This window comes from Cherax quadricarinatus, chromosome 58 (assembly GCF_038502225.1).
Source record: "Cherax quadricarinatus isolate ZL_2023a chromosome 58, ASM3850222v1, whole genome shotgun sequence".
Classification (NCBI taxonomy): Eukaryota; Metazoa; Arthropoda; class Malacostraca; order Decapoda; family Parastacidae; genus Cherax; species Cherax quadricarinatus.
In genome coordinates this window covers 5,012,143-5,036,952 of record NC_091349.1, presented here as the reverse complement: position 1 = coordinate 5,036,952, position 24,810 = coordinate 5,012,143, and the positions used below count along the sequence as shown (strand labels likewise).

Below are 24,810 nucleotides of genomic sequence, written 5' to 3'. Positions count from 1 at the left end.
GTACTCTGAAGGATGAGTGAGGATGTTATAGTCCTGGAGGTGGGAAGTACAGTACCTGTACTCTGAAGGATGAGTGAGGATGTTATAGTCCTGGAGGTGGGAAGTACAGTACCTGTACTCTGAAGGATGAGTGAGGATGTTATAGTCCTGGAGGTGGGAAGTACAGTACCTGTACTCTGAAGGATGAGTGAGGATGTTATAGTCCTGGAGGTGGGAAGTACAGTACCTGTACTCTGAAGGATGAGTGAGGATGTTATAGTCCTGGAGGTGGGAAGTACAGTACCTGTACTCTGAAGGATGAGTGAGGATGTTATAGTCCTGGAGGTGGGAAGTACAGTACCTGTACTCTGAAGGATGAGTGAGGATGTTATAGTCCTGGAGGTGGGAAGTACAGTACCTGTACTCTGAAGGATGAGTGAGGATGCTATAGTCCTGGAGGTGGGAAGTACAGTACCTGTACTCTGAAGGATGAGTGAGGATGTTATAGTCCTGGAGGTGGGAAGTACAGTACCTGCACTCTGAAGGATGAGTGAGGATGTTATAGTCCTGGAGGTGGGAAGTACAGTACCTGTACTCTGAAGGATGAGTGAGGATGTTATAGTCCTGGAGGTGGGAAGTACAGTACCTGCACTCTGAAGGATGAGTGAGGATGTTATAGTCCTGGAGGTGGGAAGTACAGTACCTGTACTCTGAAGGATGAGTGAGGATGTTATAGTCCTGGAGGTGGGAAGTACAGTACCTGCACTCTGAAGGATGAGTGAGGATGTTATAGTCCTGGAGGTGGGAAGTACAGTACCTGTACTCTGAAGGATGAGTGAGGATGTTATAGTCCTGGAGGTGGGAAGTACAGTACCTGCACTCTGAAGGATGAGTGAGGATGTTATAGTCCTGGAGGTGGGAAGTACAGTACCTGTACTCTGAAGGATGAGTGAGGATGTTATAGTCCTGGAGGTGGGAAGTACAGTACCTGTACTCTGAAGGATGAGTGAGGATGTTATAGTCCTGGAGGTGGGAAGTACAGTACCTGTACTCTGAAGGATGAGTGAGGATGTTATAGTCCTGAAGGTGGGAAGTACAGTACCTGTACTCTGAAGGATGAGTGAGGATGTTATAGTCCTGGAGGTGGGAAGTACAGTACCTGTACTCTGAAGGATGAGTGAGGATGTTATAGTCCTGGAGGTGGGAAGTACAGTACCTGTACTCTGAAGGATGAGTGAGGATGTTATAGTCCTGGAGGTGGAAAGTACAGTACCTGTACTCTGAAGGATGAGTGAGGATGTTATAGTCCTGGAGGTGGGAAGTACAGTACCTGTACTCTGAAGGATGAGTGAGGATGTTATAGTCCTGGAGGTGGGAAGTACAGTACCTGTACTCTGAAGGATGAGTGAGGATGTTATAGTCCTGAAGGTGGGAAGTACAGTACCTGTACTCTGAAGGATGAGTGAGGATGTTATAGTCCTGGAGGTGGGAAGTACAGTACCTGTACTCTGAAGGATGAGTGAGGATGTTATAGTCCTGGAGGTGGGAAGTACAGTACCTGTACTCTGAAGGATGAGTGAGGATGTTATAGTCCTGGAGGTGGGAAGTACAGTACCTGTACTCTGAAGGATGAGTGAGGATGTTATAGTCCTGGAGGTGGGAAGTACAGTACCTGTACTCTGAAGGATGAGTGAGGATGTTATAGTCCTGGAGGTGGGAAGTACAGTACCTGTACTCTGAAGGATGAGTGAGGATGTTATAGTCCTGGAGGTGGGAAGTACAGTACCTGTACTCTGAAGGATGAGTGAGGATGTTATAGTCCTGGAGGTGGGAAGTACAGTACCTGTACTCTGAAGGATGAGTGAGGATGTTATAGTCCTGGAGGTGGGAAGTACAGTACCTGTACTCTGAAGGATGAGTGAGGATGTTATAGTCCTGGAGGTGGGAAGTACAGTACCTGCACTCTGAAGGATGAGTGAGGATGTTATAGTCCTGGAGGTGGGAAGTGCAGTACCTGTACTCTGAAGGATGAGTGAGGATGTTATAGTCCTGGAGGTGGAAAGTACAGTACCTGTACTCTGAAGGATGAGTGAGGATGTTATAGTCCTGGAGGTGGGAAGTACAGTACCTGTACTCTGAAGGATGAGTGAGGATGTTATAGTCCTGGAGGTGGGAAGTACAGTACCTGTACTCTGAAGGATGAGTGAGGATGTTATAGTCCTGGAGGTGGGAAGTACAGTACCTGTACTCTGAAGGATGAGTGAGGATGTTATAGTCCTGGAGGTGGGAAGTACAGTACCTGCACTCTGAAGGATGAGTGAGGATGTTATAGTCCTGGAGGTGGGAAGTACAGTACCTGCACTCTGAAGGATGAGTGAGGATGTTATAGTCCTGGAGGTGGGAAGTACAGTACCTGTACTCTGAAGGATGAGTGAGGATGTTATAGTCCTGGAGGTGGGAAGTACAGTACCTGCACTCTGAAGGATGAGTGAGGATGTTATAGTCCTGGAGGTGGGAAGTACAGTACCTGTACTCTGAAGGATGAGTGAGGATGTTATAGTCCTGGAGGTGGGAAGTACAGTACCTGTACTCTGAAGGATGAGTGAGGATGTTATAGTCCTGGAGGTGGGAAGTACAGTACCTGCACTCTGAAGGATGAGTGAGGATGTTATAGTCCTGGAGGTGGGAAGTACAGTACCTGTACTCTGAAGGATGAGTGAGGATGTTATAGTCCTGGAGGTGGGAAGTACAGTACCTGTACTCTGAAGGATGAGTGAGGATGTTATAGTCCTGGAGGTGGGAAGTACAGTACCTGTACTCTGAAGGATGAGTGAGGATGTTATAGTCCTGGAGGTGGGAAGTACAGTACCTGTACTCTGAAGGATGAGTGAGGATGTTATAGTCCTGGAGGTGGGAAGTACAGTACCTGCACTCTGAAGGATGAGTGAGGATGTTATAGTCCTGGAGGTGGGAAGTACAGTACCTGCACTCTGAAGGATGAGTGAGGATGTTATAGTCCTGGAGGTGGGAAGTACAGTACCTGTACTCTGAAGGATGAGTGAGGATGTTATAGTCCTGGAGGTGGGAAGTACAGTACCTGTACTCTGAAGGATGAGTGAGGATGTTATAGTCCTGGAGGTGGGAAGTACAGTACCTGCACTCTGAAGGATGAGTGAGGATGTTATAGTCCTGGAGGTGGGAAGTACAGTACCTGTACTCTGAAGGATGAGTGAGGATGTTATAGTCCTGGAGGTGGGAAGTACAGTACCTGCACTCTGAAGGATGAGTGAGGATGTTATAGTCCTGGAGGTGGGAAGTACAGTACCTGCACTCTGAAGGATGAGTGAGGATGTTATAGTCCTGGAGGTGGGAAGTACAGTACCTGCACTCTGAAGGATGAGTGAGGATGTTATAGTCCTGGAGGTGGGAAGTACAGTACCTGCACTCTGAAGGATGAGTGAGGATGTTATAGTCCTGGAGGTGGGAAGTACAGTACCTGCACTCTGAAGGATGAGTGAGGATGTTATAGTCCTGGAGGTGGGAAGTGCAGTACCTGTACTCTGAAGGATGAGTGAGGATGTTATAGTCCTGGAGGTGGAAAGTACAGTACCTGTACTCTGAAGGATGAGTGAGGATGTTATAGTCCTGGAGGTGGGAAGTACAGTACCTGCACTCTGAAGGATGAGTGAGGATGTTATAGTCCTGGAGGTGGGAAGTACAGTACCTGTACTCTGAAGGATGAGTGAGGATGTTATAGTCCTGGAGGTGGGAAGTACAGTACCTGTACTCTGAAGGATGAGTGAGGATGTTATAGTCCTGGAGGTGGGAAGTACAGTACCTGCACTCTGAAGGATGAGTGAGGATGTTATAGTCCTGGAGGTGGGAAGTACAGTACCTGTACTCTGAAGGATGAGTGAGGATGTTATAGTCCTGGAGGTGGGAAGTACAGTACCTGTACTCTGAAGGATGAGTGAGGATGTTATAGTCCTGGAGGTGGGAAGTACAGTACCTGTACTCTGAAGGATGAGTGAGGATGTTATAGTCCTGAAGGTGGGAAGTACAGTACCTGTACTCTGAAGGATGAGTGAGGATGTTATAGTCCTGGAGGTGGGAAGTACAGTACCTGTACTCTGAAGGATGAGTGAGGATGTTATAGTCCTGGAGGTGGGAAGTACAGTACCTGTACTCTGAAGGATGAGTGAGGATGTTATAGTCCTGGAGGTGGGAAGTACAGTACCTGCACTCTGAAGGATGAGTGAGGATGTTATAGTCCTGGAGGTGGGAAGTACAGTACCTGTACTCTGAAGGATGAGTGAGGATGTTATAGTCCTGGAGGTGGGAAGTACAGTACCTGTACTCTGAAGGATGAGTGAGGATGTTATAGTCCTGGAGGTGGGAAGTACAGTACCTGTACTCTGAAGGATGAGTGAGGATGTTATAGTCCTGGAGGTGGGAAGTACAGTACCTGCACTCTGAAGGATGGGTGAGGATGTTATAGTCCTGGAGGTGGGAAGTACAGTACCTGTACTCTGAAGGATGAGTGAGGATGTTATAGTCCTGGAGGTGGGAAGTACAGTACCTGCACTCTGAAGGATGAGTGAGGATGTTATAGTCCTGGAGGTGGGAAGTACAGTACCTGTACTCTGAAGGATGAGTGAGGATGTTATAGTCCTGGAGGTGGGAAGTACAGTACCTGTACTCTGAAGGATGAGTGAGGATGTTATAGTCCTGGAGGTGGGAAGTACAGTACCTGTACTCTGAAGGATGAGTGAGGATGTTATAGTCCTGGAGGTGGGAAGTACAGTACCTGTACTCTGAAGGATGAGTGAGGATGTTATAGTCCTGAAGGTGGGAAGTACAGTACCTGTACTCTGAAGGATGAGTGAGGATGTTATAGTCCTGGAGGTGGGAAGTACAGTACCTGCACTCTGAAGGATGAGTGAGGATGTTATAGTCCTGGAGGTGGGAAGTACAGTACCTGTACTCTGAAGGATGAGTGAGGATGTTATAGTCCTGGAGGTGGGAAGTACAGTACCTGTACTCTGAAGGATGAGTGAGGATGTTATAGTCCTGAAGGTGGGAAGTACAGTACCTGTACTCTGAAGGATGAGTGAGGATGTTATAGTCCTGGAGGTGGGAAGTACAGTACCTGCACTCTGAAGGATGAGTGAGGATGTTATAGTCCTGGAGGTGGGAAGTACAGTACCTGTACTCTGAAGGATGAGTGAGGATGTTATAGTCCTGGAGGTGGGAAGTACAGTACCTGTACTCTGAAGGATGAGTGAGGATGTTATAGTCCTGAAGGTGGGAAGTACAGTACCTGTACTCTGAAGGATGAGTGAGGATGTTATAGTCCTGGAGGTGGGAAGTACAGTACCTGCACTCTGAAGGATGAGTGAGGATGTTATAGTCCTGGAGGTGGGAAGTACAGTACCTGCACTCTGAAGGATGGGTGTTGATAGTGTAGTTTGGAGGGACATCTGACAAGTGATAAAGTAGTGACAGTCAAACAGCAGCAACAGCAACAACAGCAGTAACAACAGCAATAACAGCAGTAACAGCAACAACAGCAGTAACAGCAACAACAGCAGTAACAGCAACAACAACAGCAATAACAGCAGTAACAGCAACAACAGCAGTAACAGCAACAACAACAGCAATAACAGCAGTAACAGCAACAACAGCAGTAACAGCAACAACAGCAGTAACAACAGCAACAACAGCAACAATAACAGCAATAACAGCAACAGCACCAATAACAACAACAATAGCAGTAACAGCAACAATACCGGTAACAACAGCAGCAGTAGCAGTAACAGCAATAACAGCAGTAACAGCAACACCAGTAACAGCAACAATAGCAGTAATAGCAACAACAACAGTAACAGCAACAGCAACAACACCAGTAACAGCAATTTCAGTAGTAACAGCAACAACAGCAACAACAACAGTGACAGCAACAACAGCAGTAACAGCAATAACTGCAGTGACAGCAACAACAGCAGTAACAGCAGTAACAGCAATAACTGCAGTAGCAGCAACAACAACGATAACAGCAGTAACAGCAATAACAGCAGTAACAGCAACAACAGCAGTAACAGCAACAACAGCAGTAACAGCAATAACTGCAGTGACAGCAACAACAGCAGTAACAGCAGTAACAGCAATAACTGCAGTGACAGCAACAACAGCAGTAACAGCAGTAACAGCAATAACTGCAGTAGCAGCAACAACAACGATAACAGCAGTAACAGCAATAACAGCAGTAACAGCAATAAGAGCAGTAACAGCAACAACAGCAACAACAGCAACAGCAATAAAGGCAGTAACAGCAACAGCGATAACAGCAGTAACAGCAACAACAGCAATAACAGCAACAACAGCAATAACAGCAACAGCAATAAAGGCAGTAACAGCAACAGCGATAACAGCAGTAACAGCAGTAACAGCAGTAACAGCAACAACAGCAACAACAGCAACAGCAATAAAGGCAGTAACAGCAACAGCGATAACAGCAGTAACAGCAGTAACAGCAGTAACAGCAACAACAGCAATAACAGCAACAGCAATAAAGGCAGTAACAGCAACAGCGATAACGGCAGTAACAGCAACATCAATAACAGCAACATCAGTAACAACAACAGCAGCAGCACATCCCTCTAGTTAATAACACACACTAAAACAGCATCAACAAGACAGCAACAGCACCCGGCCTGGTTTTGTTTACGGTCAACTCTGAGTGGTGGGCGGCCGGGTGGGTATGTGTGGTGGGCGGCCGGGTGGGGCTGGTGGACGGGTTCGCCGCCCATTATGGGCGAGTTTTTTTTTTTTTTTTTTTTTGTAAGCGGGCAGCGAGTGGTTAACTGCGACAGGAATAATATTCTGTCATTTCCTCTGACCGGCGCCATGTTTCTTCATTCAGATTCCAGCTCATTCTGGACACATGGAAGACTCTATTCTGGACACATGGAAGACTCTATTCTCGACACATGGAAGACTCTATTCTGGACACATGGAAGACTCTATTCTGGACACATGGAAGACTCTATTCTGGACACATGGAAGACTCTATTCTCGACACATGGAAGACTCTATTCTCGACACATGGAAGACTCTATTCTGGACACATGGAAGACTCTATTCTCGACACATGGAAGACTCTATTCTCGACACATGGAAGACTCTATTCTGGACACATGGAAGACTCTATTCTGGACACATGGAAGACTATTCTGGACACATGGAAGACTATTCTGGACACATGGAAGACTATTCTGGACACATGGAAGGCTCTATTCTGGACACATGAAAGACTATTCTGGACACATGGAAGTCTATTCCGGACACTTTTAAAGTCTGTGTTCTGCAGACATGGAATTCTCTACGTTCATCACTGCTGTCGTCTACCTAAGACCCCAACACGTCATTTAAAGTTAGAAGTGAACCTTTCTGAAGGAGGTAGTTCAGTGTGCACACCATGATGTGCACGGTAGCGACTAGTTTATAGTGCACACTTTATGCTTAGTGTGATTAATGCATGTGTAGTTATGACTAGTCTAAGCTTGGTTAACACACCATGTGTCTCTTCATATTGCCAGTTGTTCTGTAAATGTGGTTGTATCATAGTGGGTTACCCATCCAGTTATCTACGTCCATATTATCATAGTGGGTTACCCATCCAGTTATCTACGTCCATATTATCATAGTGGGTTACCCATCCAGTTATCTACGTCCATATTATCATAGTGGGTTACCCATCCAGTTATCTACGTCCATATTATCATAGTGGGTTATATATCTACTCAGGTTTCTAATCACATTCCCATGACATTCATATTATTGACACTCTGCTTGACATAGTTACAATGTTGGAAATATACTAGTATTATATCTACGTATTCTCCAAGCGCTTTCTTGGTCAAACTTTCAGCCTCACCAGAGTAACGGAATCCACAATATTTACACATCAATTTAGCTCAGATCTTCTGCATATGTATACCAGCGTCCTCTGGTGAGAATGCTGTTAGAGACATGTGAGTCGTGTATAGTTACTGAAGATATAGAGTCAGTAATGATGATGGAGTCTTGCGTCATAAGTTAACTTTAGTGACATAACGGCGGTAAAGTGTTTAAAGTTTAATCTACAAGATGAATTAGACACGTGTGTAACATCTTTATTTGTAGGTGTTTCACCATCCAGTAGCTTTATCAATATAAGGAGATAATGTGAAGAATGTAGAACTCTATACAAAAGATGAGAAAATAAGTCCGTCAGTTTTGGAGCTGGTGAAGATCACCGTAGTCTTGAAGACTGAAGCACCAGGCAGTAAGATTGTTGCTTATATACTGGCGTCAGTTCTACTTTCTTCACATTATGTCCTTGTATTGATAAAGCCACTGGATAGCGAAATATCTACAAATAAAGGTACCTAGACGTTGAACAGGTACCTAAGTATTCATCTTGCTGGTATTGTATACCATTCTTGTTATATAGGAGTCCAGCTATTAATTATGCCAGAATTCAAGATAATGGCAGGAAGATCGCTTTTTTTTATAGCATTATTACTGCTACATTCAAGGTAAAACGCTAAATACTGACGGCTCCTACAGCGTAGGGAGATGGGTGGTAATTAGGTGTGGCCCGAGGGACTGATTTTACTGCCGAAGTGGCTAGTTTATTGCGGATGGTTCCACTGTGACTCCGCCTCCTCCTGCTTCCACTCACCTGACTACAGTATATAAGCCACTTCTCCCACCATATGCTGTGCTTTCTTCAAGACTGATAGACTGAACACATCGATTCCAGGCTGAGGGACTGATTATCTCAAACTCCTACTCTCCTTACCCTTTTCTTCTTTTTACTGGACTGATGAAGCCACTGTGTGGCGAAACGTTTCCTCAATAAAGATTGCTATACATTGCATAAATGTCTCATTCTACAACCTCACACCCTGCCAACACCTCACACCCTGCCATCATCTCACACCCTGCCATCATCTCACACCCTGCCATCATCTCACACCCTGCCAACACCTCACACCCTGCCAACACCTCACACCCTGCCATCATCTCACACCCTGCCATCATCTCACACCCTGCCAACACCTCACACCCTGCCAACACCTCACACCCTGCCATCATCTCACACCCTGCCATCATCTCACACCCTGCCATCATCTCACACCCTGCCAACACCTCACACCCTGCCATCATCTCACACCCTGCCATCATCTCACACCCTGCCATCATCTCACACCCTGCCAACACCTCACACCCTGCCAACACCTCACACCCTGCCATCATCTCACACCCTGCCAACACCTCACACCCTGCCATCATCTCACACCCTGCCATCATCTCACACCCTGCCATCATCTCAAACCCTGCCAACACCTCACACCCTGCCAACACCTCACACCCTGCCATCATCTCACACCCTGCCAACACCTCACACCCTGCCAACACCTCACACCCTGCCATCATCTCACACCCTGCCATCATCTCACACCCTGCCATCATCTCACACCCTGCCAACACCTCACACCCTGCCATCATCTCACACCCTGCCATCATCTCACACCCTGCCATCATCTCACACCCTGCCAACACCTCACACCCTGCCAACACCTCACACCCTGCCATCATCTCACACCCTGCCATCATCTCACACCCTGCCATCATCTCACACCCTGCCATCATCTCACACCCTGCCAACACCTCACACCCTGCCATCATCTCACACCCTGCCATCATCTCACACCCTGCCATCATCTCACACCCTGCCAACACCTCACACCCTGCCATCATCTCACACCCTGCCATCATCTCACACCCTGCCATCATCTCACACCCTGCCATCATCTCACACCCTGCCATCATCTCACACCCTGCCAACACCTCACACCCTGCCATCATCTCACACCCTGCCATCATCTCACACCCTGCCATCATCTCACACCCTGCCAACACCTCACACCCTGCCATCATCTCACACCCTGCCATCATCTCACACCCTGCCATCATCTCACACCCTGCCATCATCTCACACCCTGCCATCATCTCACACCCTGCCATCATCTCACACCCTGCCAACACCTCACACCCTGCCATCATCTCACACCCTGCCATCATCTCACACCCTGCCATCATCTCACACCCTGCCATCATCTCACACCCTGCCATCATCTCACACCTTGCCATCATCTCACACCCTGCCAACACCTCACACCCTGCCATCATCTCACACCCTGCCATCATCTCACACCCTGCCATCATCTCACACCCTGCCAACACCTCACACCCTGCCATCATCTCACACCCTGCCATCATCTCACACCCTGCCATCATCTCACACCCTGCCAACACCTCACACCCTGCCATCATCTCACACCCTGCCATCATCTCACACCCTGCCATCATCTCACACCCTGCCAACACCTCACACCCTGCCATCATCTCACACCCTGCCATCATCTCACACCCTGCCATCATCTCACACCCTGCCATCATCTCACACCCTGCCAACACCTCACACCCTGCCATCATCTCACACCCTGCCATCATCTCACACCCTGCCATCATCTCACACCCTGCCATCATCTCACACCCTGCCAACACCTCACACCCTGCCATCACCTCACACCCTGCCAACACCTCACACCCTGCCATCATCTCACACCCTGCCAACACCTCACACCCTGCCAACACCTCACACCCTGCCAACACCTCACACCCTGCCAACACCTCACACCCTGCCAACACCTCACACCCTGCCATCATCTCACACCCTGCCAACACCTCACACCCTGCCATCATCTCACACCCTGCCAACACCTCACATCCTGCCAACACCTCACACCCTGCCAACACCTCACACCCTGCCATCACCTCACACCTTACCAACACCTCACACCCTGTCAACACCTCACACCCTGCCAACACCTCACACCCTGCCAACACCTCACACCCTGCCAACACCTCACACCCTGCCATCATCTCACACCCTGCCAACACCTCACACCCTGCCAACACCTCACACCCTGCCATCATCTCACACCCTGCCATCATCTCACACCCTGCCATCATTTCACACCCTGCCAACACCTCACACCCTGCCATCATCTCACACCCTGCCATCATCTCACACCCTGCCATCATCTCACACCCTGCCATCATCTCACACCCTGCCAACACCTCACACCCTGCCATCATCTCACACCCTGCCAACACCTCACACCCTGCCAACACCTCACACCCTGCCAACACCTCACACCCTGCCAACACCTCACACCCTGCCAACACCTCACACCCTGCCAACACCTCACACCCTGCCATCATCTCACACCCTGCCATCATCTCACACCCTGCCATCATCTCACACCCTGCCAACACCTCACACCTTGCCAACACCTCACACCCTGCCAACATCTCACACCCTGCCAACACCTCACACCCTGCCAACACCTCACACCCTGCCATCATCTCACACCCTGCCATCATCTCACACCCTGCCATCATCTCACACCCTGCCAACACCTCACACCCTGCCAACACCTCACACCCTGCCAACACCTTTGGTACACCATGAACGCTTCAACAACGTCTGTGTACACTACATCAGCGTTTTGTCTTCCAGTATCACCCGGACCAATGTTGTGGAGTCATGTAGTAGTGAGAGATTTGTACTATCAGTGTACAGGTGTACAATAAAGTATACCTACGCCAGAACACCTAATACAGGCATATAACTAGTGTTGGTACCTACGCCAGAACACCTAATACAGGCATATAACTAGTGTTGGTACCTACGCCAGAACACCTAATACAGGCATATAACTAGTGCTGGTACCTACGCCAGAACACCTAATACAGGCATATAACTAGTGCTGGTACCTACGCCAGAACACCTAATACAGGCATATAACTAGTGCTGGTACCTATGCCAGAACACCTAATACAGGCATATAACTAGTGCTGGTACCTACGCCAGAACACCTAATACAGGCATATAACTAGTGCTGGTACCTACGCCAGAACACCTAATACAGGCATATAACTAGTGCTGGTACCTACGCCAGAACACCTAATACAGGCATATAACTAGTGCTGGTACCTACGCCAGAACACCTAATACAGGCATATAACTAGTGCTGGTACCTATGCCAGAACACCTAATACAGGCATATAACTAGTGCTGGTACCTACGCCAGAACACCTAATACAGGCATATAACTAGTGCTGGTACCTACGCCAGAACACCTAATACAGGCATATAACTAGTGCTGGTACCTACGCCAGAACACCTAATACAGGCATATAACTAGTGCTGTTACCTACGCCAGAACAAGCGCCAACAAGCAACAAACATGGTACAACATGGTACATGGTACAACATGGTACAACATGGTACATGGTACATGGTACATGGTACATGGTACATGGTACATGGTACAACATGCAACAAACATGGTACAACATGGTACATGGTACAACATGGTACATGGTACAACATGGTACATGGTACAACATGGTACAATATGGTACAACATGGTACATGGTACAACATGGTACATGGTACAACATGGTACAACATGGTACAACATGGTATACAAACACTTACAATAATAAAAACAATATAAAAATAATTATATCTCAAATCTGGACACGATAATGAAGGTATTTGAGAAGGTTTTGGCGGGATAAAAAAACCCGGAGTTCTTATTAGCTGCCGCAAACTGCCAACCACTGATTTATGTTGGCTGCAATTATCAATTATCTTCATTTTATAATTAATTTGCCTCACACCTCAAACCGGTCGTGTACGAGACGTGTAATGACCGTGTTGTGGATGTTGCGTTGAACGAGAGGTGGGTTATTACCATGATAACGAGGATTTATGGGGTTATTAATAGACACAAGAGGTGGGTTATTACCATGGTAACGAGGATATATGGGGTTAATAGACACAAGAGGTGGGTTACCATGATAACGAGGATTTATTGGGTTAATAGACACAAGAGGTGGGTTATTACCATGGTAACTATGTGTAACCAAAGTGTAATGAACACTTGTCAATGTGTTTGTATGTGTGTGTGTGTGTGTGTGTGTGTGTGTGTGTGTGTGTGTGTGTGTGTGTGTGTGTGTGATAGCTCTCAGTTTTTCGCACTGTCATCAGCGCTTCTTCAGAAGCAATACAGTGTTGCAAGGGTTACAATATGTAGATTGAGTGGCAGGTTGTCAGAGGTAGGAAGTCGGTGTATCAAGCGCCAGTCCTATCTCCACAAACACCAGACCAGGCACAACTCTCCCACATCTTCACTCTTGTACTCCCTCTCCACATGTGGCATATGGGAGGGCCACTGTAGTTAATGGTATAAAATACAGAACATAAAACACGAGACAGCTCAAAAAACACACAAAATCAATATCAACGCATCTAGTGCCAAAGTACAACCAACTTTAGTAGCTGAGGGTATCGCAATACACTCAAGTTTGTGTAGCAGTTGCAATAACAAACTGGAATTATAAATAAATATATATAATATATATATATATATATATATATATATATATATATATATATATATATATATATATATATATATATATATATATATATATATATATAATGTTACGCCTGGTCAACTTATGCATTACTTCGCGCCGATATCACTTAATATATTACGAACTTGCTTGTTAAAAGCTACAATGAGCAAGTCTGATTGTATAATATTATCTGGGGTCTCATATAAAGTTACCAAATGGAATCATGTAAATTTATGTACATAGTAGAATTATTTAGGTTAGGTGTAACAGTGGGATATGTGAAGCTCTTGGTAACACCCAGTTTCTGGTTAAAACGCTCACCCTCTAAGTGTATGTCACGTGACCTACATTGTCAGGTCACCCCTCCCCCCCCCTACAGTTAGTTGCAGCCGATCATCAGTTCAAGGTGCGTTTCTTGGAAGTCCTCTCTTGTAACAAGAGCCATATTCCCTCACATTATACTTGAGATGCTCGTGGAGGACTTACCTGTATGTTACATCCCATGTCAACTATCTGATATATTCACCGGTGATCTGAAAACCTCCAGGTAATAACTAGTAACTTTATTCGTGTGACTGGAAATGGAGCCTTAAGGTCCTGTACATAGTTCTGTGTAAATAACTGAGCACTCGTAAAATACCAGAGAAAAGCTCAATATTTTATTATTGATATATTCTAAGGAACAATATATTAAAGGTCATAAATTTTTACCTGTAATTTTTTGACTCCCAATGAAAGTAGTTAAACTTAATCAATTTATAGTACCTCGACATCCCGTAAAGTGAAAGGAGGGCAATAATATATATATATATATATATATATATATATATATATATATATATATATATATATATATATATATATATATATATATATATATATATTCGCTGTCGCGAATTCCTTGCATTGTTAAATTCTCTAGTAAGGCTGATGCATGCAGGGGATGAGATGAAAAGCTGTAAGCCTTCTCCCTGAAAGCTGGCTGCCTTGGATCAAACGTGTAGCGCAAGCTACACGCCAAGGTATTGTCCAGTGTGGGTAGATTGGTAAAGCACTGCGTACCTTGTCCTAAGGTTCGTAGGTTCGAGTCTCCTTCAGCCTGAGATCAGTGTTTGTGTATATTTCGCATGCTCTCGCGAATTCCTTGCATATATTATATATATATATATATATATATATATATATATATATATATATATATATATATATATATATATATATATATAAAATGTTAGTGTCAACTTGGTACTCAAGTAGTGTTAGGCTGCACAGTGGTGTAGCAGCCTCACCCACACCTCAACACTCCAATTATGCTTAGCGACCTAAATCCAGTAAATATATGTATATCTTAAAACACAAATAATCCGTATATAGCAACCTATAACAACGTTTCGGTCCCACTTGGACCATTAACTAGTCACACACTAGTTAATGGTCAAGTTGGAGCGAAACGTCGTGGTAAGTTTCTCTCTGCAATATGCGGGTTATTTGTGTATTGTTCCACTCACGGTATTGTGACTTCATCTTCATATATATATACCTTAAGTAACAGATGAAGTCATCCATGTACATAACGGGTGGAAAAAATATGTTTACGTAATTGTCCCGACTGGTAGGTATAAATTCATGAATATTTCCCGAATATTCCCTAGGCTTAGAGTAGGCCTATGGAAATATGTATAGTTCAGATCCCTCGCTGGGGTTGTTTTTCACCCTGTGTCACTAGTACGAAGACCTCGGTCAGACGACCACAAGCTCCAGCTGCTGGGTCATCGTAGGACTTAGACCCGCGTCAGGAAACACTTGTCCTGTTTCCTGACCTAACCTAACTTAGTACGATAATACACAAGTATGTACACAATGTCTCATTTGTGATGGATCAACCCCCCCCCCTTCTCTCTCTCTCTCAGTAAACCCCTTTCAACACCTCTCAACCCCTCTCAACATCCCTCCTACTAAACCCCCCACAACTACAGTACTACTACTCACGTACCATCACACCCACACACCCTCACACCCACACCAACATCAATCACCCACAGTAACTGTCCTCAACACTACCATTCCTCTTGGACAATCATCCCACTAAGACACTCCCAAACACAGACTTAACTTCTCCCTTCTTCCTTTAGAGCACCTAGTACACCCCTCCAGTACAAAGTACACCACTCCAGTACAAAGTACACCATTCCAGTACAAAGTACACCCCTCCAGTACCAAGTACACCCTTCCATCACCACGTACACCCCTCCAGTACACCTCTTCAGTACACCCCTCTAGTACACCTCTCCAGTACACCCCTCCAGCAGCTAGCACACCCCTCCAAAACACACCTCCAGCACCCAGTACACCTCAGCCCACACCGTCTATCATCCATTTACAACCTTGCCTGAGTGACTGTCAGTGCCCCCACCGTCTACCATCCATCTACAGCCCTGCCTGACTGTCAGTGTGTAGTGATGTCTGTCATTTCAGAAGACATTCCGTAACTTCTCGGAGGCAAAACAGGTTAACTCACTCAAGTTTACACAGTATAATGAAATTTGTAAATGGCGCAGCGTGGACGAGTGTGAAGTCTTGTTCCACGGTGGTCACAGTTCAAGGTCACTTCCAGTAGAAATTGAACTTAGCTCACTGGGCTAACTAGCGGTGTGTGTGTGTGTGTGTGTGTGTGTGTGTACTCACCTATTTGTACTCGCCTATTTGTGGTTGCAGGGGTCGAGTCCTGTGTGTGTGTGTGTGTGTCGTGCCAAATAGGTAAAACTGGTCAGTTAGCAAGAACTCGTTTAAAATTAAGTCCTTTTCTAAAATTTTCTCTTATATGTTTAAAGATATATATTTTTTCATTTATGTTAATGTAAAAATTAATTTTGTACCAAAAGAACCTTAGAAAATTTACCGAACCTCATTATAAAAAGCGCAATTTAATTTAGCCTAATTTAACTAAATATATTTTAGATAAGTTTACAATAATTTAATAATAAACACAATAAAATAATTTTTTTCGTTAGATTCAGAATGATTTTGCGAAATTATTGCATATACAAATTTTCGCTTGCCTTATTCGACAAGAAGAGCGTTGCTATTTAAGCCAAAATCGCAAGTTTTACCTATTCGGTAGGACACATACACACACATACATATTATATATGTAATATACCGACAAAAATCTACATACACGGAAAAATAAGAATATACAGAGAGCCGGAGGCCCTGAAATTACAAAGGAGCTGAGCAAAGGTACAAACAGTGCTCACGTGCCGCCACCATACCACCAAAGCCACTTTATCCGTCATTACCAGTTCCTGTCTTGTAATTATCATATCCTGATTACTATATATATATATCCTGAATACCAGCGCAGGGAATATTACAAGGCACTAAACACACCAGGCTACACCAATTTGCAAAATGTGATTTTTGTGAAAAACTTTAGGTCGTGGAGTCGAAGTTTGTATGTGTGTGTGTGTGTGTGTGTGTGTGTGTGTGTGTGTGTGTGTGTGTGTGTGTGTGTGTGTGTGTGTGTGTGTGTGTGTGTTTGTGTGTGTTTGTGTGTGTAGTAATGGTGGACGGGGCGTCCCTCTCCCGGGAGGCAACCAAGTGAATTATCTAGGCTCTGGGCCCCCACAATCACAGCTGTCGTAATAAATAAAGGTGGAAAAGAAATTAATTACGGCTGTGGCTGTGATAAGCTGACATCAGGGTGCCGAGGCGTCAGAACAAGGCCATTACCAATGTCATGGTGGGAACTCTGAGTGGCTGGAACATCTCCGGCCATGACAACACCACCCACCCCAGGCTACATCCACACACACACACACACACACGTGCACCTACACACACGTCATCCATACACGTACATCCACACACATACATCCACACTCAGAGTTGTCAGAAAGTGAAACAATCTGGAGAGTGAAGTAGTGGAGGCAGGATCCATACATACCTTTAAGAAGAGATACGATCATTCTCTTAAAGCAGGGAGACAGTGGACCTTGTCGCGACCAACGAAGAGGGGGGCCCAGGAGCTGTGACTCGACCCCTAAAACCAGAAACAGATAAGTACTCGCACAGCCACTCACTGTCAAGTTCATTTTCAGTTGCTTCGATTTCACGCTTAACCATAAGAACACAAAAATAAAGTCGCCCACTTGTGCATCCTTCAGTCTCCCCACAACAACAACCTGGAAAACAACCAAAAAAAAAAAAAAACTACAATGTGTTTCACTCGTAGGAGGCCCCGAGTTATTGTTTATTACAGACATAATATACAAACAAGACAGATACAAATACGAGAGTACCAACTCTGGGCCTCCTACGAGTGAAACACTGTATATAACGAAGCAGGCGGGTGACCAGGGTGGGCAGTATAAGTAACAACTGTCATAAATCCACCCAGGTACTGGTAATTGGCAAGAAATACGAGAACGATGACCAAACGTGTCCTGGTTCTTCCACTCTGGTTACATTTAGGAGGGTTGTAAGTCATTGTTCCGTGGCAAGGTTCATCAAGGTGGGCTCCACTGGACTCCAGGCTTCCATAAACAGACTTCAGGAGCTCCACAACAAAATATTAGTAATGGTATAAAAAACGTACTGGCTTTTAACTCTTTACTAACGTACTACAATCCAGGTAATTTTTTAGTTTCTTGACTACTACAACGATAACGAGAAGCACCTGCTGCAATGTCTTGGTGTTATACGACGTATGAAAGCAATCTTTAGCAGTAAATATACATATATATATATATATATATATATATATATATATATATATATATATATATATATATATATATATATATATATATATATATATATATATATATATATATATATATATATATATATATATATATATATATATATATATATATATAAATATATATATATATATATATATATATATATATATATATATATATATATATATATATATATATATATATATATATACGTCATCATCGTTGGAGGTTTCTCTCCCGTCCTCAATGTTGGAGGTTTCTCTCCCGTCCTCAATGTTGGAGGTTTCTCTCCCGTCCTCAATGTTGGAGGTTTCTCTCCCGTCCTCATCGTTGGAGGTTTCTCTCCCGTCCTCATCGTTGGAGTATATATATATATCCATAGCATCAAACGAGTTGATAAGACAAATTCTTCCTGATACCCTCAGCGACTCAGCAGGAATAGAAGACCCTAGCTATGCCAGTGCCATCACTGAATGGGAGACTCTTGCTGCTCCAGCGCCAAACCCTAGTGCAGCACTGGCTCACAAACAGTCAAGCTGGGATGGCGCGATCGCTGAAAAGGTGCTTGCCAACATGCTCAGGGCTGCAACATCAGATAGGGAGATTGCCCGTCTCCAGGCTGTGAGCGCACCTCACTTCGGGGACTTCCTCCAAACAGTTCCCATATCGGCAATGGGAACGCGACTCGACCCTAAGACCCTCCGTATTGCAGTGGCTCTGCGCCTTGCTGCCCCAATTCACACAGATTATACGTGTATTTGCGGCGAAGCACAAGCAGACCAATACGGTCTACATGGTCTTAACTGTTCCAAAACCAAGGGCTGGCATGCAAGACACAATGAGGTCAACGACATCATTAAGAGAACCCTTGCTACAGCTGCATGCCCAGCCGAGAGGGAGCCCCGATCACTAGCAGCCAACAATACCCACAACCCAGCAAACCGCCCCGACGGGATCACCATCTATCCTTGGAAGAATGGCAAGCTCTTAGCATGGGACTATACCTGTGTGTCCGCACTGGCTGACACCTATATCCATCACAGTGTGGGGCGACAGGGAGGAGCTGCTGACCACAGGGAGGAGTACAAGATCAGCAAGTACAGGGACATAAGCCAACAGTATCAATTTGTCCCAGTGGGATCAGAGACCTTGGGATCATGGGGAAAAATGCCACACGTTTCCTTAAAGAATTGGGTTCCAGACTCATCGACACCACCAGGGACCCAAGGGCAGCCGCTTTCATGTTCCAGCGCCTCAGCGTAGCCATCCAGAGGGGAAATGCTTGCTACATACTTGGCTCGCATCCAGCCTCGGAGGAGCTGGAGGAAATTCATGATCTTTGATACATTGTGCCATTGTATTCATGTTTATTTTTTCTGTAAATGTATTCTGTTTATTAATAAATATTCACATAAAATATAAAATATATAGGGGTGGTAGGAGAAGAAAATATTCAAACAGTTCCGGGGAGAACCTTGAGTTTTCCCTGAGGTACGTTTATTGTCTTCTCTGAGGATGAGGGTCCCCATTCCAGCTATACAGGTGGTACTTCAATATATATTTTTATTTAAATATATATATATATATATATATATATATATATATATATATATATATATATATATATGCATACATACTGAAGAGTGAATATACACTGAGAGGTGTATATACTATGAGTTCAATCACTATTTTAAACATTAAAGTATTGTTGGCTGGTGGTGAACAGATGACATGCAGCCTTAATAACCCTGGTGTAGTAGACAGTCTACAAACCCCATTAAGAAAGCAGCCTCTGTCTGACGAACACCAGCAGCCAGGGTTTTACAGCATGTGTAAAAACATTCACAGCACAATACGCAAGGGATGACTGCATCAATCAGCAAGACCCGACATCATCAACTTGATGAGGCAGTGAAAATCGTTAACTTTACTGAGCTCCAATCTCTTTTATCTAACTCTGAACACTTGAGGTTGTGAAGGTACAGCAAGAACATCCGCGACACTGCTTGAGGTAGTGCTTGCTAGTGTAACTCTGAACACTTGAGGTTGTGAAGGTACAGCAAGAACATCCGGGAACTGCTTGAGGTAGTGCTTGCTAGTGTAACTCTGAACACTTGAGGTTGTGAAGGTACAGCAAGAACATCCGCGACACTGCTTGAGGTAGTGCTTGCTAGTGTAACTCTGAACACTTGAGGTTGTGAAGGTACAGCAAGAACATCCGGGAACTGCTTGAGGTAGTGCTTGCTAGTGTAACTCTGAACACTTGAGGTTGTGAAGGTACAGCAAGAACATCCGGGAACTGCTTGAGGTAGTGCTTGCTAGTGTAACTCTGAACACTTGAGGTTGTGAAGGTACAGCAAGAACATCCGGGAACTGCTTGAGGTAGTGCTTGCTAGTGTAACTCTGAACACTTGAGGTTGTGAAGGTACAGCAAGAACATCCGGGAACTGCTTGAGGTAGTGCTTGCTAGTGTAACTCTGAACACTTGAGGTTGTGAAGGTACAGCAAGAACATCCGGGAACTGCTTGAGGTAGTGCTTGCTAGGGTTCAATCTGTCCCTCGTGTCTTCACAAACAATATTCACTATTGCTAAGGTATTTATCCAGAATTTTTTTTTATCTTCTCTGCCAAAAATACATATACATTGTATACATTATAATATATATATATATATATATATATATATATATATATATATATATATATATAATTATATATATATATATATATATATATATATATATATATATATATAATTATATATATATATATATATATATATATATATATATATATATATATATATATATATATATATATATATATATATATATATATATATATATAGTCGTAATAAACGAATGCCAAGGAAGGGAGGGAGAAAGGTAGGAAGGAAGGGAAGGAGGGGCAAAAAAATATATCTCTAATTGGTAGTTTACCTTGACAAGTAATGTTATCTGAGCGAGGGTGTCATCTTAGGTAAGAGCACACTCCTCTAAACACCTCAAGATAACTTGCTAAGAATGGTCTAGGGGCATGGGAGGCCCTCTGTGGTCCGCTTGGCCATACCCACGAGTCTGTGGTATCACCTCAGTGGCCATACCCACGAGTCTGTGGTATCACCTCAGTCAGTCTGACCAACACACTCTCTGATAAGATAAAAACCAAAGTCCTGTCTGTACGTAATACGTCTGGATTCCAACGTTCCTGCTGTCTTAAAATAACATATGTAAACACAGGAGATGATGTAGTGTTGTCTGGTATAGCCTGTCAGTCTTGACAGACTGTCTGCATGTAATACGTCTTGACAGACTGTCTGCATGTAATACGTCTTGACAGACTGTCTGCATGTAATACATCTTGACAGACTGTCTGCATGTAATACGTCTTGACAGACTGTCTGCATGTAATACATCTTGACAGACTGTCTGCTTGTAATACGTCTTGACAGACTGTCTGCATGTAATACGTCTTGACAGACTGTCTGCATGTAATACGTCTTGACAGACTGTCTGCATGTAATACGTCTTGACAGACTGTCTGCATGTAATACGTCTTGACAGACTGTCTGCATGTAATACGTCTTAGTCCAGTGATTCCGGAAATACACATTTATATGTTTACAAACTAGAGTCGAGTACACAACTGACACTGTGCTAAGTAACGTGTATCAAGTACCTGATACCTAAAGTCAGTACCCGACCAGCCGGGTTGTGGTTCCTACGTCAGTTTCCGTGCGGTCAGCAGTAACAGCCTGTGGGATCAGACCCTGATGCACCACGAGGAATGGTCACAGACCGAGCCGCGGGAGCGCTAACCACCGAAACCCTCTCCAGGTATACTACACAGAAAGACCCTTGTTAAACAAGAGTATTTCAGTCAGCCTTAAAATTAACCTATAACTACTAGAGAGTGAGACAGTTATACTAGTGTACTAGAGAGTGAGACAGTTATACTAGTGTACTAGAGAGTGAGACAGTTATACTAGTGTACTAGAGAGTGAGACAGTTATACTAGTGTACTAGAGAGTGAGACAGTTATACTAGTGTACTAGAGAGTGAGACAGTTATACTAGTGTACTAGAGAGTGAGACAGTTATACTAGTGTACTAGAGAGTGAGACAGTTATACTAGTGTACTAGAGAGTGAGACAGTTATACTAGTGTACTAGAGAGTGAGACAGTTCTACTAGTGTACTAGAGAGTGAGACAGTTATACTAGTGTACTAGAGAGTGAGACAGTTATACTAGTGTACTAGAGAGTGAGACAGTTATACTAGTGTACTAGAGAGTGAGACAGTTATACTAGTGTACTAGAGAGTGAGACAGTTATACTAGTGTACTAGAGAGTGAGACAGTTATACTAGTGTACTAGAGAGTGAGACAGTTCTACTAGTGTACTAGAGAGTGAGACACTTATACTAGTGTACTAGAAAGTGAGACAGTTATACTAGTTATACTACCACCTCCACTCCACCTCCACTCCACCTCCATTCTACCACCTCCAATCCACCACCTCCACTCCACCTCCACTCCACCACCTCCATTCTACCACCTCCACTCCACCTCCACTTTACCACCTGCACTCCACCACCTCCACTCCACCTCCATTCTACCACCTCCACTCCACCACCTCCACTCCACCTCCATTCTACCACCTCCACTCCACCACCTCCACTCCACCACCTCCACTCCACCACCTCCACTCCACCACCTCCACTCCACCACCTCGACTCCACCACCTCCACTCCACCACCTCCATTCTACCACCTCCACTCCACCACCTCCACTCCACCACCTCCATTCTACCACCTCCACTCCAACTCCATTCTACCACCTCCACTCCACCTCCATTCTACCACCACTCCACCACCTCCACTCCACCTCCACTCTACCACCTCCACTCCACCACCTCCACTCCACCACCTCCACTACCTCCACTCCACCTCCACTCCGCCACCTCCACTCCACCTCCACTTCACCTCCACTTCACCATCTCCACTCCACCACCTCCACTCCACCACCTCACCTCCACTTCACCATCTCCACTCTACCACCTCCACTTTACCACCTCCACTCTACCACCTCCACTCCACCACCTCCACTCCACCACCTCCACTCTACCACCTCCACTTTACCACCTCCACCCCACCACCTCCACTCTACCACCTCCACTCCACCACCTCCACTCCACCACCTCCACTCCACCACCTCCACTCCACCACCTCCACTCCGCCACTTCCACTCCGCCACCTCCACTCCACCACCTCCACTCCACCTCCACTCCGCCACCACCACTCTACCACCTCCACTCTACCACCTCCACTCCTCCACCTCACCTCGACCACCTCCACTCCTCCTCGCCTCCACCTCCACTCCACCACCTCCACTCTACCACCTCCAATCCACCACCTCCACCTCCACTCCACCACCTCCACTCCACCACCTCCACTCCACCACCTCCACTTCACCACCTCCACCCCACAACCTCCACTCTACCACCTCCACTCCACCTCCACTCCACCACCTCCACTCCGCCACCTCCACTCCGCCACCTCCACTCCACCTCCACTCCACCACCTCCACTCTACCACCTCCACTCCACCACCTCCACTTCGCCACCTCCACTCCACCACCTCCACTCCACCACCTCCACTCCACCTCCACTCTACCACCTCCACCCCACCACCTCCACTCCACCACCTCTACTCCACCTCCTCTCCGTCACCTCCACTCCGCCACTTCCACTCCGCCACCTCCACTCCACCACCTCCACTCCACCTCCACTACCACCTCCACTCCATCTCCACTCTACCACCTCCACCTCCACTCCAGCACCTCCACTCCACCACCTCCACTCCACCTCCACTCCGCCACCTCCACTCCACCACCTCCACTCCACCACCTCCACTCCACCACCTCCACTCCACCACCTCCACTTCACCATCTCCACTCCACCACCTCCACTCCACCACCTCCACTCCACCTCCACTCCACCACCTCCACTCCGCCACCTCCACTCCACCACCTCCACTCCACCTCCACTCCGCCACCTCCACTCCGCCACCTCCACTCCACCTCCACTCCACCACCTCCACTCCACCACCTCCACTCCACCACCTCCACTTCACCATCTCCACTCCACCACCTCCACTCCACCTCCTCCACTCCACCTCCACTCCACCACCTCCACTCCACCTCCACTCCACCACCTCCACTCCACCACCTCCACTCCACCACCTCCACTACCTCCACTCCACCACAATTTAAGGAACGTCTGTGTTCCACACCACATCTTGCACAACCATATAATCCAGTAGAGAGAGAGAGAGGCCAGACTCATCACCAAGGAGGAAGACTCTGGGTACAACAAACTCTAGGAATCACCATTTATCTCTATATTTAACAGTTTCAACAAGAACACCGGTTTTTACAACACAGCTGAAGCCCTGGTCAGCAAACTTCTTCACAGTTATCCAACATAACATACATACATACTCGCCCGTCCCGTGCAGGTCACTCTCTAACACAACCTACCTAACA

General features: G+C 45.7%; 1 protein-coding gene and 1 long non-coding RNA gene across 3 annotated transcripts in view; one reads left to right on the top strand and one right to left on the bottom strand.

Annotated features, from left to right (window-relative positions):
• The window catches only part of LOC138854407 (uncharacterized), a 268,612-nt gene extending 250,926 nt beyond the window's left edge, over window positions 1–17,686 (bottom strand). The window contains exon 1 of the long non-coding RNA XR_011393606.1: window positions 17,471–17,686. This is a non-coding gene — a long non-coding RNA (uncharacterized lncRNA). The remainder of the gene's footprint in view (window positions 1–17,470) is intronic.
• LOC128698104 (protein Wnt-4) overlaps window positions 1–24,810 on the top strand; it is a 584,955-nt gene that overhangs the window by 257,528 nt on the left and 302,617 nt on the right. The window lies entirely within an intron of this gene.